Raw genomic sequence first — 18405 nt, 5'->3', positions numbered from 1 at the left:
ATTTTTCGAGAACTGACGTGACATTCCGCCATATTGACGGAAGGATGGGAGGGCTGTTGTCGAATGATTAACAAATGTATCTTTTCAGAACTATATTACTCTGATATGATTGTAGAGTTGAGAACGAAAAAAGAAGAAAAAAGATATGCAGACAATATAATACTTGAACTTTGGGAAACACTTACCAACCTTTAAAGCAGAAGTGATTTTTGTTTTTGTTCTATAAGTTCACTGCCGAGAGCCTTTATTCAATCGATTGAGGTTTTCCATTTGACTTCCCCTCAGTAAAGTCATTCCAGCAAACGATGCTGCAAAATCTGTAAACTAGCAGTTAACGTGAGCGGATAACGCCGGTAAGATGCTAATTATGAATGTTCAATTTATGACTATGTCTTCCGCGGTTATTTATACACACTTGGACATCGTCTTTCAATAAACATATGACATGAATAATGAAGTGCCAGTTTTTGCACCTAAACCGAGTTATTTATAATTGAAGATTCATCCAAGCACAGGTGCTCGACGCGAGTGAGATGTTGAGAAAAAAAAATCATACAGAGTGACAAAAATACCTTAGATTACCCCCATGACCCGTTCTCACATAGGACCCTCTCTATCATAATATATAAGAGAGAAGGTACGGAACTTCCAAATACTTCGTTCCACCCATGTTAGTCTTTGTTTGATCTGGATCCCATTGTCAAAAAAAATTTGTCACAAAACAATTCAACGAGATATTCACGATAACATGAAATAATTGTAGTAAAGCATTGATTGTGACTGTTTTCTTGTGTTTTTTTTTTGTTGTTGTTTCAAATACTTAGTATTTATACAGAACAATCAGTGCTTCAAAGGTTATCCGTTTTTTTGTTTGAAGTTTCATCAAAATTATGTTTGGGTACATTTATAAAAAAACAAAAAAAAACGTCACTTAGTCTATTGCATCTGTTCCTTTTCCTGCCTTTAGAAGTTAATCGATTGTAGCTGTCTGATGGGCTGACTGAGTTGTATCAGAACATACGGTACCAGGCCAGGTGTCTGCATAATTCGATTATGATGTAAAAACGCTGATAATATATGTTTATTGATATAAAAAAGGATTTGCTTTTGTGACAATAGATAGCTCCCTAGTGCATTTTATATCCAAGTTTGTGGCTTCCTTTAATGGTGCCTTTAAATTTGTCCACTACAAACCCAAGCTTTTATATACAAGTTTAAACAGCCCCAAACATTTGTGGCAAAAAAATCACCAGATGGTATATTTTGTCACCAATAAGTACAAAAAAATTGCAATTTGCGACATTGCTGAAGCACAGCACCCTCCCTGTGTTAGATCCTAGCAGACAAGAAAATTAAGACACCTGTTAATGGATTGACTGTGCCTAGTGATCATTTTGATGAAGAGACTACTTTAGGCATGTGTGCTATAGTACCTCTCTTTTTTAAAAAGAGTTACCAAGGTTTTAATCCATTGTATTAAATATCCAGACACAAGGTTGGGACCAATTGCATGTTATATACCATATTTAGAAGACTAGTGTCAAGATTTTAAGATTTATTTTGTATGTCAGAGGAATATGATTTATATAATTATTGTGAACTCCTAAGTTCCATTGTATCGGTTAATTATGATACTTCCTAAAATGGACAACATAATAAATAGGCCACTATAATATCATTCATATTCATCATGACAGATGTGAACATTGACAAGGGACATAGGATGTAGGGGTGAAATGGTGCATCAATACTTTTGCTATAATGATACACATATTGATAGAAGAAATGAAGAATCAATACCAAGCGATATGTACGATATGTTATTGTAGTCTTCAGCAGCCATTAATAATTATTATTAGTTTGCGTTGTTATATAGATTTATCTGAAACAGCATTTGCAGTCCTAAGCAATCATTTTTATTAGGAAAAACAAAAAAGACATTTGAGAATAGTAGCTTGTCGTTTGCAAATTAACTTTGTGACAGGTTTTGTAATCTGACCCTTCCTCTCCTCCCCCCCATTTATGTCATTATCTTTACCCAGCAGCATGTTCAGCATATAGGATACAATCCACACATGCTCCACATGTATAATGAAGGACTTAGCTCATCATTTAAGAACCACTTTTACACGAAGTTTCTACGTTGAATTATATTATGTCTGCTCTTATGTCACTTGTTTAGGTTCAAATAAACATTAACACAAGAAAGAGTGAAAACGACAAGTTTTTAAAAATACTGTAATTTATTTCCCTGGAAAAATTCTGTAAAAAAAAAAAAATATGAACTTACGGTTTTATACAGTCAAATCCAAAAATAATCAGAGAATTATCCAAGAATAAAATTTTTGTAGTCCTAATTAACAAAATGTTCTACTGATATCTTATTCGAATCCCGATGAAGAATCCAGGATGGAAGACAGTGACATATGCTATAATCTGTAGTGTTGAAGTCTACAGTTCCTTGTAGAAATAAAAATTATCACTCCAGTTTCTGATAGCTGAATACATTTTTACAATAAAAACTGTCCTTGTTCCACAATATTACATGAGCACACATATTTTCGAGAAAAATAACAAAATTAATACTTTTGAATTCAAGTAACCTGAAATAACTCCAAACGAAGTAATTTGAAATGAGGGCCCAACTTCTACTGAAATTAATTTTCCAAAACATGGGTTAATTGGGCTTTCTAAAACGTAAACAAGGGTCACATGATCATCTTCTGGTAGTTTATAGAAGCAAGTACTTGTTACAGCTTGTGTTTACCTCGTGTGACCCTGACGAAAACCAATCAGTTTTACTCTGAAAAATAAAATATAAAAAAAATTGTTTAAAGACAAGGTCCCATCATAACCTTGGAAACAACCAATCATTTTAAAATAAAATAGAACTTGTTTACAAAGGTTGCTACAAATTCTAAAACAATGTCAGGGTTTAGATCAACAACTGGTATTTATAAACTAACAGTCAAGGTCAAACTATTTTTTAAAAAAGTATAATTTCTAGTGATTAACCCTTTACCTCATGCAAGCATCTTTGGACGCCTCTACTCAAGTTGCATGGAAACGCCTTTTGACGTCGGCTGTAAACATCAGCCATTTTAAGCCAGTTTTCTTAGCACCACCTTTGGGGAAAATCCCCTATGAGATCCTACATTCATTTCTGCGAATGACAATTACGTCAGATCACATGATCACTGTTTATGCACTGGTCGATATTTGCTATTTAAAGTAACTGGGTCATAATCACCACTCTTCAAAATGGCGGTCGCAGATTTCATTCAGTACTTGGGAAGTTTTCACGATTAGAATCACAACTATGAAAGATTCAGTAACTTAGACAAAGGCTCTGATATTGATGTAGGCAGCAATTAGTTTTTATAAATTATCAAATTCAGATGAATTAGTGATGTAGATGCAGACGAAAACTTGTAAATTTCGAGTATGAGAAATGGCAGCTACGGTTGGTCATGAGGCCTCACTGACATGACGGTGAACGAGTTCTCAAGATTTTAAAGCACATAAAAAATTCTTACGTGAAAAATAATTACACAGCTATAACAATCGGACTTTACTCTTAAATTTTTCCACATATAATAGATGTGTACCAAAACTGTAAAATGGTTAAAATTGCTGTTAAATGTAACATACACTACATTGCTTAACAGTTCACAGGCAACCGTATGCGTATGGAGTCGACTAGGTAACAGGTGTTCTATTTATAGCGTGCTGCACTTTGTAACTTTGCTCTATGAGGTAAAGGGTTAAATTTACATTTGAATATCATGTAATAAAAATAATTTTAAAAAGATGACAAACATATAAATTGAAATAAATATATATTAAATCAGATAAAATTAAATTAAATGCACATAACACTGCTTAGGTCAATTTGAAAGCTACACATCTGGTGTGTCACATGGTGAAATATGTTACATTGAAATCTCATTGGTTCTTATGGCTTGTTTCGGTCCAGGTTAAATAATAACTACCAATCAGGAATTCGTGTAGCCTATTCCCTGAGTGACAAACAGAAAGTACTGGGAAAGCAACATATTTCACGCAAAAGTCATTGACACATAGTACTTAAACAAAGTGCTGTCAAGGTGTGTGATTGCATGAGTCATGCTAAGTTTGTATGAATTCACACACTTGGAGAGCAGTGATGCTTGAGAACTCCTGCAAATATGTTGAAAATCCTGTATGTATATGAAAATGTGCTTAGCAAAGTGTAAAATTTTTATTGAACCATTTTTGTTGCAACATTTTTGGGTAGGCTATTGTTTACACATCTGGGTTCTTCAAGCATGACTTGACTGGTTCTTAAACTAAATTTGATTGGCACATTTGTCCTGGAAAGCATTATGGAGGAGTTTGAACCTTCCATGAAGGATGTTTTAGAAATGCATGTTTAAAATATGGGCTACCTAGTAAACCCAAAATGTCTGATTCCCAGCATGGTTGATTATGTTTTCATTCACCAGATACTGGCTGGTGATAGTGATAATGCTAACAGTTTTTAAAGTTTGGGAGTATATTGGATTCTTGGCGCTGGGAAATTGTTAATAGAGATACCAGTGAGTGATTTTGAGTCCGAAAATGGTGTTAAATAGGAGTCAGCTGTACTGTTCGATAGACAAAAATCAACGGCATGACGGTCAGTCTTCCTTTCAGCAGTATTTCAAAATTCAGAATACTGAGCACATTTAAAATACAGCCAGTTTAAAAGTAGAATGCAATTTTAATTTTTTTTTTTATCAATCAATTTAGCTTTGCAGATCATATGCAACAAAACCATATATCCATATCAGGGTTAAGATAAACTGAATAAATAAGGATGAAAAAAAATGAAATTAAAAAGTTAAAAACGTTTATTTGAATACATCTATCTGCAAAAGCAGACTATGACATTGATGGACCAAAAATCCTATTACAGCATTATGGAGCAGATAAGAAATATGACATGGTACTCAGTACACCACTAATTCAAGAAAGTAAGTTTATGTTAGTGAAAAATCCTATTTTGGAACAGACTGATGTATCCAAAAGATAGTATCTGTGAGTTCTGGAAAATTGTAAATAACAGCCACAGAGGTCAGTTCCCCAACATCTTCAAGCTGATAAAGCTAGCTATGCATATGCCTTTCAGACGGAAGTGCTGAAAAATATGTTCATACACAGATAAAGAACAGGGTATGCTCAGAAATAATTAACAGATTAATACTTATACAACTAGAGGTGACATCTTTTAAAGATTTTGATTTCAGTAGAGCTCTAAAAAAAAGTGGTGAAGGAAGAAAGAGAAACTGATATTGAAAAGTTACATAAATATTTAACTATGACTGTTTCATCCTTCTCTTCCTTTTCTACTTTCTCCATTTTTTGGTGACAAAGGGTGATGTTCCCCTCAAGAAAAAAATCATGGCACATCCCTCCTTAAATTGTGCATTGGGAACAAATTTGGAATTTCTCTTTTTATGCAGAGATATTTAACCAATGAATGAAGGAGCTAATGGCATGAATGAAAGTAGCACAGAATCAGCAGGGGTGGGCAGATTTTAAACCACACATGTGTATCGTTTCACCCCTAATATGACGTGCAAGTCCATATGTAGAAGTTTCTACATTCATTTACTAGTACTTGTGTAATGGACATGCACAACAAAGGAATTTGCCCATACATGTACTATGATAAATGAAAATAAACACCAAGACAGTGTGCAGGCGAAATGTTGGAGACATCAGGTAAAAACATTGCAGAATGGCTTTCATGTGCTCAAGGTGCAACACTGATGCATAATGTTTTAGAATGTTTCATATTTTGAAAACATGTACATTGTGTATCTGCCTTTAATGAGATGCATTTTCTTACCTTTCACTAAGGGAATTAATATCTATTCATGATCAATAGTTATAAATTTTTCAGTGTGTTACCTGTTTCATGTGTAGAAATTCTTAGTGCAACAGATGCCATACTGACAATTGCTTTTCCAGATGTCACCTTGTCATGTTGTATATTGTCAAGCTTTTGGAGTGATTGTTAGAGTTACGGCTTGATTAGAGTAACTGCTTTAGAAACGGAGTTAACAAGAATATGGTTCAGACAAATCAGGTACATGTTCCTTCTGCTGTTTTTGTTTTATTCATTATTTTTGCTTGTTGTTGGAAGATAAATCATATCAAATTATCATTGTTACATGTGAGGAATTTATTTGCCTAACAGAATACATGAAGTATGCTTTAGGTGGCTGCTTGCAAAATGCCAAGACTGAGATCATATCGAATACATCAGTTGTACCATATATACTTGCGTATAAACCCGTTTGTGTATAAGCCAACACCCACCCCAAACTGAATAGGTATAAACACTAAAAAGTCCATGACCCATGTATAAGCCAAACCAAAACTCCTAGATGATATCACAAGATGCACATGGTAAGTTCTAAATACAGTTATTTAGACAAACTTATATTAGCAAAAATTACCTGTTTAACTCTCTTGGAGTTGGCATGTATGATTATTAGTATATTTACATAGAAATGGTATGAATTTGTTTGAAAAGTCAAGAAATATATTTAATTTTCTGTTTTCATATTGTTTTTGCCTAATTCAGATTTTTGCATAACTTGATCAGATCAGACAGTGACAAGAATTCATTATTTCTGGGTTGCTGTAACACTACCACTCCCTCTTGACTCGATTACACTGGACAACAAATTTTTACAAAAGTCATGTTACTGAAATAAAATTTGTCAATTCTTATCAATTTTTATGTGCTGAACACGAATATGACAGTCAAATTGCAAAATTGGCTCTAGTTTTTTTGTAATCTGCAAGAAATTAATGTTTACATAACGAAATGCATTCCAATAGTAAAAGGTCAACTGTAATAGCCTACCTATAAAAAATCAAGTCATTGACTACATCTTAGATTTCTTCGCCTGTCTCTTGTACAGCTGTTCGGGAGCATCTCTGAGGAGTGTCCAGCAGTAGTCAGCCAGCATTGTAGTGGACCATTTTCCCTGGTATCTTTGTTCCATTGTTGCGATATCTTGATAAAAACGTTCGCCGTGTTCATCACTAACAATACCACAGTTGCTAGGAAAGAAATCCAAATGGGAATGAAGGAAGTGAATCTTTAGAGACATATTGCAGCCAAGTTTCTTATACTTCATCAACATGTCTTCTACTAGTTCCTTATAGTTTTCTGCCCTAACATTTCCGAGGAAGTTTGTAGAAACTAGGCGAAAAGCATTCCATGCTTGTTTCGCGTCACCTTCCAGCAAGTTGTTGAACCGGTCATCTTTGAAAAGCTCTCGAATCTGAGGACCCACAAAAACTCCCTCTTTAATCTTTGCTTCGCTGAGTCGAGGGAATTTTTCATGCAGGTATCGGAATGCTGGCAAAGTCCGGTCAATGGCTTTCACGAAGTTCTTCATCAAACCTAGTTTGATGTGAAGGGGTGGTAGCAAGATTTTCTGAGCCTCAACCAGAGCTGGGTGTTGGATATTCTTCTCTCCAATGGCTACATTCTGCCTGTGAGTCCATTCCTTCCTCATGTAGTGCATTTCCCTTGCTCGGCTATCCCACTCGCATAAGAAACACATGTATTTTGTATATCCTTGCTGCAGTCCCATTAAAAGGGCAACTACCTTCAAATCACCACAGAGGTGCCAGCTGTACTTGTTATACTCAATGGAATTCAGTAGCTGCCTTAAGTTATTGTATGTCTCTTTCATGTGGACAGCATACGCTACTGGAATAGATGGAAGAATGTTTCCATTGTGCAAAAGCACAGCCTTGAGACTCAGTTTCGAAGAGTCCACAAATAGTCTCCATTCTTGTGGGTCATGAGTGATTTTTAAAGCATTCATGAGGCCCTCAATATCGCAACAGAATATCAGATTACTTTCCTTTCTGAAGAAAGGCTCCAATTGCTGGTGGCGCTTTCGATATGCAGTAATTGTGACATCTTCTTCTAGAAGATTCCATTGTTGGAGTCTTGATCCTAGCAATTCTGCCTTGTTCTTTGATAAGTCCAAATCACGAATCAGGTCATTTAGTTCTTCCTGTGTTATTCTGTGTGGGGTTGATGATGCACCACAGTGAAAATCTGGATCACTGCATGCTGATGGACCAGGAGAAGAACAGGTCGACTCACCTTTGTCTTCGTCAGATGAATCAAGAGAATATTCTGCTGGAGGTTCTGGAATAGGAAGTCCCTCACCATGTGGAACTGGTCTCAATGCAGACGGAATGTTTGGGTAGACTATTCTCGACTTCTTTCGCTTCGTTATTCCGCCAGAAAGAGGAGGAACCAAGCAGAAGTAACAGTCATTTAGGTGGTTGCTTGGCTCTCTCCACACCATTGGGACTGCAAACGGCATTGATGACCTTTTGCAATTCAACCACTGTGAAAGCTGTGTTGTACATGTAGCACAGCATATATGCGGAGCCCAAGGCTTGTCTTGGTCACCAACCTTGCATCCGAAGTAAAGATGATATGCCTTCTTCACTTGAGAATTGATACTTTTCTTCTGGTTGGCAAATGTCACTTCCCCACAAATATAGCAAAAATTGTCCGCGGTATTAACACACTTTCGAGGCATTACTGTTCTTTATTGTACGTAAATGGATAAAATAATAAGTTTTATGTAACAGTAGCTTGAACTGTCTCGCACAACGTCTAAAATATTTTAAATGCTGAACCTATCTGATTGGGCTTTATATAGTACACTGCTTACGTCAGCTTCAGCAGCCGCCTGGCATTAGTATAATAGGCCTACACATGTATAGTACACTGCTGACGTCAACTTACTTCAGCAGCCGCATGGCATTAGTATTGTATTGCATCAGAAAATGATGCAATCAACTGTGGATGATGTGAGCATGATGGTATTATGCAATGTTACATCATTATTCCGGATGTTGCTGCAGTCCTACTGGAGAAATTTACACAGTGAAACATAGAAAATGAGGTATATGAATATCTTCAAAACGAGAGCCAATACAAATTTTTCACGGTTATATTCGTGTTCGGCACACCAAAATACTACAGATTAGGGCCTTTTCAAGTCAGTAATGATTTGTTTGTGCGCCAATTGCATTAGACCTTTTATATCAGTGCACCAGTAATTATGTTTTTTTATTTTGCCTTGAAATTGTAAATACCTGATTCAGATATTATCCCAGTATGACAACAATGATTTTGATTCAGTGCTCGCAATTAGGCTAGTGAGCACATTTACAAAATGGTGATAATTCGTGCACAGCGGGGCCCACAAACATTGAACGTACCATATGCGAGTTACCAAGGGAGAAGTGTACTTAAAAAGAACTGGGGATGGGGGTAGGGAAATGGGCTGTTTAATGACTGAATCCTCACTTCACAATGATGTTGATAAGTCGATAATAATTGCTAATAACATTTTTTCAAATAAAGTTATTTGTGATTCTTTATAAATTACAATTATTTTCAAAATGTCCAATATGTGAAGGATGTTAACACTGATACAGTTGGTTTCAACAACCATCACGAAAACATGTACAATATCACTGCTTTTTGTTTTGTTGATTAGTCTGGTTCCTGGAGTGGTATTTAATAAAATGGTGCCAAGTAGGGAGTCAGTGTAGCAGGGAACTAGACTATCTATTGATACAACCACCAAACAAGATTCCATTTCTTCTCGCAAAAACAAGTGATATTTATTTCGTGAGATAATTGTCTGTGTCGAAACTAAATTTTTGTATTGTTCAGTTAGTACGTTGTTGATGACGTGATTTCATTGGAAACAATACTGAAACTTCTTATCATCCTTGAGGATATCTCTAAGAGCAAGTTCACAAATTCTCTGAACTTGTTTGCCCACAATGGTCTGTATTTGTGAAACCAAGCACTTTATTTTACGATCGTTTCACTTGGTTGCCTTTCTATCTTGGATCACAGTTATGAATGAGTTGGTTATTTTAAGGTAGTTTAATTAGATTACGTACACAAAAACATTTATAACAGTGTTCAATTGATCAACTGAAATATGTTCACCTGATATATGACCGGGGCCGCAAGATCTTAAGCATTTAAGATTTGTGTGATTTGTACTTTTAAAAAAAAAATCCACCTCCTTTATTTGAGTCAAAAGAAGTAATTAACATAATGATATAAAGGAGGCCAGCTTTTTAATTCATTGAATCAATATAACAAATACTTCGGCCTGTCAGTTATTAAAACACGGTCGGTACTTAATTAGGTTCTCAGAGAAACACTCGCAGACATAGCTGTTATGGTAGATTAACCCATTTTACATTTAAATACACATTGCATTTATGATGATTGCACTTAAGAGGAACTAAAAGATAGAACTAAAACACAAATTTCACTTAATAAAAATTATTTAATTGGCATTTAATTATTAATGTACTGCCTATACCATGAGTAAGTGACATTTTCATTGATGAGAATTTCCTTGAATAGCTTTAATTGCATTGTACTAAGAATGCCGTTTGGAAAGAAAATATAACAAATTATGTGACTTCTTACTAAAAGTTGATAATTTAATAATGTTTATTAAAAATTCCAGCTCCTATCTACCATTTTCGACCATAAAACAAGCAATATATCTGCATTTCACTTACTGATTTTGATCAAAATTCTTAAGTTCAACATCAGGGACAAGTTTTTGGTAATTTCTGGTTTTAAAAAATGGGATCCACGCCTGACCCCACATTATAAGTGGGTTTGTGAGTTATCATGGCGCAAGTTGTGAGGGAGTTGTGTACATCCCTTGGATTTGAATCTTGGGCACCACGGCACTAAATTTGAATGATAAAACCAAAATGCAATAATGAAGTTTCAGAAATAATGCTTCCGAAATTATGCTAATGCTGTAAAAACTGAGTAGTAGTTTGTTTTGATGTAAGTGACCTTGCACCTGTTTTCATAACTATGGTAATCGTGCTAATATTACAGAGTGAAAGGCAATTACACATTACAGTACTGGTATAGTTGCTAGTCAAAATTCCTTCTTAACCCAATCCAGTTTCAGGGCTTTAATGATTACTTGGCCTGTATTGCTGTTGGAAAACTAAAGACAAATCTGCCAGTAATAAACAAAGGAGAAGCCAAAACATCCAGATTTCCATTTTGCGGAAAATTATGATTTTGTTCAGCAAAACAAAAAGTTAGATTGATGATGATGTTGGTTGATCTATATTCAGAATTTTAGCCTTTACTATTACCATTCTTTTAAGACTAGGTAACATTTATGCTGGTTGTGCCTTGCACAATTGAGCGTGTGTACCTTTTCATAAAGATTACCTCTGTCTGTAGCATCACTTATGTCATTGAAAAAGAGTAACTCATGAGTATTTGTATCAACGTAATTGAAACAGCTATTATGGACTAGCTGAAGTGTTATCTGGAAAAATGTGATTTGATTGAAAAAACGAATAAAGCAAAATCTGCATCTACTGTGTTTGGGAATAAACAAGGATTAAAGTGATGCTAGGCACAGTTTGCACAATGGAAAGCTTGATGTTTTGGTGTTCTCCTATGTTGATAGTTGGCAAATTTCTTTCTTTTTGCAACAGAAGTACAGGCCAGTTAATCATTAAAACCATGAAACTAGCTTGTGATAAGAGATAATTTTGACTGGTAACTATACAAGTACATTGATGTGTAATTGCCTTTTATTCCTTAACCCTTTACCTCATGCAAGCGTCTTTGGACGCCTCTACTCCATTCGCATGGAAGTTCCTTTTGACGCCTCTACTCCATTCGCATAGAAGCGCCTTTTGACGCCTGCTGTAAACATCAGCCATTTTAAGCCGGTTTTCATAGCACCACCCTTGGGGAAAACCCCCAGTTAGATACTACATTCGTTTCTGCCAGAGACAATTACGTCAGATCGCGTGTTCAATGTTTAAGCTCTGGTTGATATCTGCTATTTAAAGTAACTGGGTCATAATCTCCACTCTCCAAAATGGAGGTCGCGGATTTCATTCAGTACTAACAAAGTTTTCACAATTAGACTCACAACTATGAAAGATTCAGTAATTTAGACAAAGGCTCTGATATTGATATAGGCAGCAATTAGTTTTTATAAATTTTCAAATTCAGATAAATTAGTGATGTAGATGCAGACAAAAAACTTGTAAATTTCGAGTATGAGAAATGGCATCTACGATTGGTCACGAGGCCTCACTGACATGGCGGTGAACAAGGTCTCTCAAGATTTTAAAGCACATAAAAAATTCTTACATGAAAAATAATTACACAGCTATTACAATCGGACTTCACTCTTAAATTTTTCCACACATAATAGATGTGTACCAAAACTGTAAAATGGTTAAAATTGCTGATAAACGTATCATACACTACATTGCTTAACAGTTAACAGGCAGGCCTATGCGTATGGAGTCGAAGAGGTAACAGGTGTCCTATTTATAGCATGCTGCACTTTGTAACTATGCTTTATGAGGTAAAGGGTTAATATTAGCACGATTACTGTAGTTTTGTAAAACGGGGGTAAAGGCATACCTATGAACTTTTCAAAAGCCAAGTAGGGAGACTGAATTAAAAAAATAGAGATTGGGATCTAAAATTTGGAGGTTTTTTGGTGGCATTTTTAAAGCCTTGTTTTCACTAAATTTTGATCGATCTTCCAGGTCCAGTATACGTGAAATTTGCAAAAAGACTCGCCTTTTCTCTCTGTGACATGCCCTATTTTCATGCTCAGGTCAAACTGCACAATAGCTAAAGATTAGTCTTAAATAAACAAGCAAGAAAGCCAGCATGACTAATTAAAAGTTAATCCTTATCAATGCAACTATTTTGTGAAAACGATTGGCCCTCTGTCATAATTCAAAGAAACCACGTTCTACACTATTGTGTGTTATGCAAGCACCAGCAATTTGATTGGCAAATAAAGGATTCCTAATTTTGTTGAACTAAAGGTACCAAAATAACCAGCCTCATGGTAACATGCATGTGGCAACTATTTTCCCCTCTTTGTATATCCGACCTTATTCCATTATTGTTAACTTGTAAAGCATTTAGTATTGTTTATTATAAAACATGTATTATGAATTAGTTTTTTAAGGACACATTTGCGGCGTTGTATCTATTTTCATTCCTTCTTCTAATTTAACAATGGTAATTATCATTGGTATATACAATATGAAAATGCCAGGTGTTCACTCGTGTAAGTTTCTTTCGTGGGAATGGCGCTATAGCAGATGGAGTTATAGCATTCATAGTGATCATTCTTGGGATTGAAAATTAATTGTGGACGATTTTATTGTTATGGTTTACTTTTTTGTTCTGGTTTATTTTTTATTATTGTAGAGGTAAAAAAAATCATTAATTTACGTGACTAATGTTTAAACATTCTAAAGTGAAGAAGCGAATTCTTTATAGTAAAGTAATTATTTTATCATAACAATAATTCACAGGTGATACAATAGAACATGTAGGACTTTTATTGTTTAGAAGAAATGAAAATCATAGCCATAATGTAATAATCGGGAGTTCTCTGCAAAAATCAGAAGATATTATGAAATCGGGAGGTAGGCGTGGAGCGACCCCAAAAATCTGGATTTTTTTCTCTCCCTCCTAGCATGAAAGTTGACATTATGTAAGGTCACTTACATCAGGGCATACTTCAACTCGGCTTTTACGATATTAACATGAAGCCATATTGTTTTTGTTCATTGTGTTGTCATACTAAGATTACATTTTAATGAGTTAGGTATTTACAATTTCAAAGCAAAGTAAAAATGTAATTACGGTATTACAGTAAAACCTGTTATGATAGGCTGCCCCTTCTTCCAGCAAAAAATGGTCTCTCAAGACCGGTGGTCTCTCATAATATATTTGTACAAAAAGACCAGTTTCTGGTCTGCTCTTATTTACTTCTTTCAGTTACTATAATTATTTTTTCCAGTGTAAAACTTTTGTCTCATTTTTGTTGGAGGTTCTTCCATTGTTATTAAGGTACTAGGTGTTAACATCATTAGTGCTCACTTGAAAAGTCAACTGTAAAGACGGTTTTGACTAGGCTTTAGGAAAATATGAAAAATCTATACATGTGCATTGCACATCTAACAATTATTGAAATAAAAAGAAACAGTTATCTCATCCCAAAATAGAATCATTTACTCAGAGATAGTAGTAAGTAGCTTAATTCAAAGAAGACAGACAGGGATTAACTCTGTAAACACAGTGTGTAACCAGGTGGCACCAACTTGAATAGATGATGGCTTGGTACCTGGGATGTAACAACTGTAGCATCAGAAAAAAACAAATATCACAAGACTTTAGCACTATCAATTGAATCCCGCAAATGAATCTGACTCGCTGGTTTAATAGACAAAGACCTTATTTACTCCCTGGCAATACAGATTAACTCAAAAGACAAGCAATTATGATACATGACCGCTACCTTAATTTCGGCACTACAGTAACAATTTGCGACATGTTTATTAGCCTGGTTTACGGACTGTACCATCTGTCTCTATATATAAACCGGTAGCCAGAATCTTTTTTTTTGTGTTCTTTTCATGCTTGTTTTTTTTATCAGAACAATCTTTACTATTTAAGCAGTTGTTGCTACAAATGATTACGTAAAGGTCGGTGGTGTCTGTCTCTGTTCTCATGATACTGTTGTTCACAGAGCTGGATACTGGGTCCTACTTGTAGCATCAATACAGCCGAGAACCAGGCTAAGTGCATTTTACAGGTGCTTTAGTCTGCTTTACAATAAAATACAAAACACTGTAAGCATACCTAATATTTTTCAGATAACGATAGCCAGCCTATTTTTGTTATCTGTATAAGAGGTCATTTTATTAAATAAAGGTCAGTGGAGTTTATCCATTTTTTTCAGTGTGGTCGTTCATAACTGTGTCAACATGCTTATTTTGCCAAACCAGCATTATAACTGTTCATGTTCAGCAGGTGGCCGCTCACTTCAGAGCATTTATATAATAAAATTGATCCATTCATTATGATTGTGGTCGGAAATGACAAGTGGTTGCTCATAGCAGAGGTCGCTTATAACAGTTTTTACTGTATTATTATTATTGTTGTTGTTATTATTATTATTACTGTTATTGTTATTATTATATAGTACCTATAATATTAATAGTTAAATAATAAGCAGTACATACTATGAGCCACTGTGATTCAACACCAGTGCACAGAAGCACTAAAAGGAGAGTCAGCTTATTGCTGTTGGATGCCATTCAATAGTGAAGCTTATTCTGCTTCCTGTTTTGTGTTGCAAATTGCAGGTGTTCAAAACAATGCAAATAGAAGTACACCTCTTTCTGTTTGTGTTGAATGATCTGTAATGAGTTATTTCATTTGTATAACATTTTTGCTTTTATTTCTTCTTCTTCAAAACATTTAAAATCGTCTGTTTTTTTAGCAATGACTGGCTTGTTTTTCATTTTGATGCTGTCTTTTTATATGAGTGTAAGTCATTTGAAGACATGCTACAAAACACTAAAACGAAACTGTTTATATGGTACATGTAAACGCTTGTAACTATTTATGTTAAAAAGTGAACTCGTAACTACAATTATTATTGTGTGTAAATTAATTTGATAGTTGACAGTGACAACATTGGAATGCGATTATGCTATTGCCACAGTGTTAATTTGTGTTGTAAATTATCAACACAACTCCTGTGAAGGTCAGAAAGTTGCTCACTTGATTCTTTTTCTGAAATATTTTATGGTAATGGTTAAACCATTTTGATGAGATTGACTGATTGCATCAGTAAAATTTGGTCTCGTACAGACTTTATCCTTCCTTGCCTATACAAGGTGCCATTCGTTGCACAGCCTTAGAAGAATCTTCAGATAAACTGTCCTGGACTGATTAAGATTGTATGTTACCTTATGTGTTCACTAGTTGCAGATATCAATTTCTCCAACAGATTGTCTACATTTTAATGTTTTTTGTGAAGTTTAACTTAATTAAAATTGAGAATTTCAAAGACCTATAATGTCCATTCATTGACATAATGCATATGAAGTACGAATGATTTTACAGCTGCTGTAACTGATGGCAGCCATGTCATTGAGTGTAGTTTATGCATTTGGAGTATTCGTATTCATCTTTGGTTACCATTAGTTGCCAAAGGATATCTTCTGCCACCATTGGTAATTGGTATTTGGCTATCTTTGGTTACTGTTGGTTACAATGGGTAACATTTAGTAATCTTTTGCAGGGTATATATTAAAAATGAACATGAAAATGGGGGATGGAGAGGATTTTCACATTATTTGGGGTAAAATGGGGATATTTTCTAAATATAAGAGAGATTTACTGTTCAGTTAAACACATTTAGGGATCTCCCTTGACTTGGCCAGCAACAATTTGCATGAAATTGAAAACATTGTTAAATTGACTTCATTTTTGAATGGATCCCGTTAATATGACCTTTGAAATGTAGCATTTGTTTTGCTCAAAGAGGAATATAAATGATACTTGGGTGGTTGTACCTAATTGTTTGATATGACCCTTTGTTTTTCTTAATTTTGCATTACTGTATATAGGAAAATGGGTCCTTGACTCATTTACCAGGGTCCACTGGTTTTCTGAGGTAGGGAGATCACTTAAGAGGTAGAACATTCAATTGTTTGATTTTTAGCTTCATTGCGAATATACCAGAAGATCTTATGGTCTGGTCTGTTGTCTGGCATCTGGTGTACAAGTTTGTCTTATTACATATACTTCTAAACTACTTGGTAGGTTGCCATCCTAATTGAAAATGGGAAGTTTATTCAAATAAGAGACATCCACAAGGTAAATTACTTCACAAAACTAATATTGCCATGCCTTACAAATACAGCTATTATTGCTATTATTATTATTATTATTATTAAACTTTATGGGAGTAATAGCATTCTTGTTTTGATTCAGTAAGTTCTTGTATGCCTTTTTTTTTGGAAAAGACTCACAAAAATAGGTTAAGCAAAATAAGGTGACAGATATCGAGGTTCATATTCTGCTTTTGCTAAGGTATGAGTTAACTGCAGCCTGCAGGCTAGATCTGGACTATGACTGGTTTTATCTGCCTTTTTATATCCTATGATATAGTTTAAATAAATGTTTATCTGTCCTGCACCTTGGAGAAAGTAGCATATTCCTGTTTTACATGATGAAATGTGAAATCAATTTGTATATTTTTACTGTTAGTAAGCCTTTAAAGTTATGCAGATTAAAGATTTGCTCATGATTGGGCTGCATTGAGTTTCCATAAGTTTCATGTCATTGTGAATTTTCTGTGGGAATCTCAGATTTAAACATACCATGCAGACATAAATAATCATTCATTTGACTCAAAATTTGATTAAAAAGCACAAAATACCATTTTAGAACTGTTTTACAGTGCTCATTACACAGAAAAGATGAGTTGATAATGCAAAAGCATCCATTGGTTTGAATCGGGTGGGGGTGATACAGTGGTCAGCGTGAGATAAGTTGAAAGTCAGCTTCAATTTCTCTGTGTATTTTGGTGAAATGACAGGCAATGAGGTGACATTTTGCCAGAATCCTCCTCCACCCCTACAAGCATGGTCCCAGGAACATTTTCTTCTGATCGATTTTATATTTAAACAAGCTCAACTGAATTCTTTCTGAGAGAACAAATAAAACCCATTCATTTTGAGAAAATCAAATGTCCATATGAAAAAATAGTATGTGCAATTGAGGCATGTAAACTGTGCATGTTAGCTTGATTTGTACATTGTATACAGTTTTGTAAATGTTACCTTGAGTTATTTATTGCATTCTTCATTTGCATGTACAATGTCCTTGAGGCATGAGCAGCATTTTACTTTACTACAATATAGTTAATGCCTCATGGTTGAAATTGTCTTTCTTTCCCTAAGTGGATGATGCTAAGCATTCATTTGCCTGGCCATACAAGTTTAGTTCAAACCTTGACCAAAACTCTTATGGAAGAGCTTGTTGTTCATTTCCTGTCTGGTTTGTTATAGCCTCTCCTCCTAAAATACTTGGAAGATGATCGTGAAACAATACACTTACACATTCTTCCATGGTCTTGTGGGTCATCACTTAAAATAGTAGTGTTGAGATAGCCAGTATGGCTGCCATATCAGCCATTTAGGATGATATCAGCATGACGCTTTCACTAAAAGACTTCTTACGATGTCTGTTTCGTCCTGCATGAAAATGGTGCTGGTCTGATGTCCAATATGGCAGCCATAATTGTCATCTTTTTATTGCTTCTTATGAATGGAAATTCATTTATTGACATAAATTTCACCCGAGGGCTTATGGTGTCTGGTTAATCCTAAATGAAAACGAAGCCACTCAGACATCCAATATGGCTGCCCCTTTGGCTTTCTTATGAAGCTTGTTATTGCTTCTCTGGA

At 35.0% G+C, this 18405-nt stretch overlaps 1 protein-coding gene across 2 annotated transcripts in view; it reads left to right on the top strand.

Annotated features, from left to right (window-relative positions):
- Positions 1-23: 23 nt before the first annotated feature.
- The window catches only part of LOC149805767 (kinesin light chain-like), a 138375-nt gene continuing 119993 nt past the window's right edge, over positions 24-18405 (top strand). For both annotated transcript variants that reach the window (XM_089950446.1, XM_089950444.1), the window contains exon 1: positions 24-353. The gene's annotated coding sequence lies outside the window, so the exon portion shown is untranslated. The remainder of the gene's footprint in view (positions 354-18405) is intronic.

This window comes from Sinohyriopsis cumingii, chromosome 2 (genome assembly GCF_028554795.1).
Source record: "Sinohyriopsis cumingii isolate HCF-2022 chromosome 2, ASM2855479v2, whole genome shotgun sequence".
NCBI classification, from domain to species: domain Eukaryota; kingdom Metazoa; phylum Mollusca; class Bivalvia; order Unionida; family Unionidae; genus Sinohyriopsis; species Sinohyriopsis cumingii.
The sequence above is the reverse complement of the archived record's forward strand: the minus strand, read 5'-3'. Positions and strand labels throughout refer to the sequence as shown.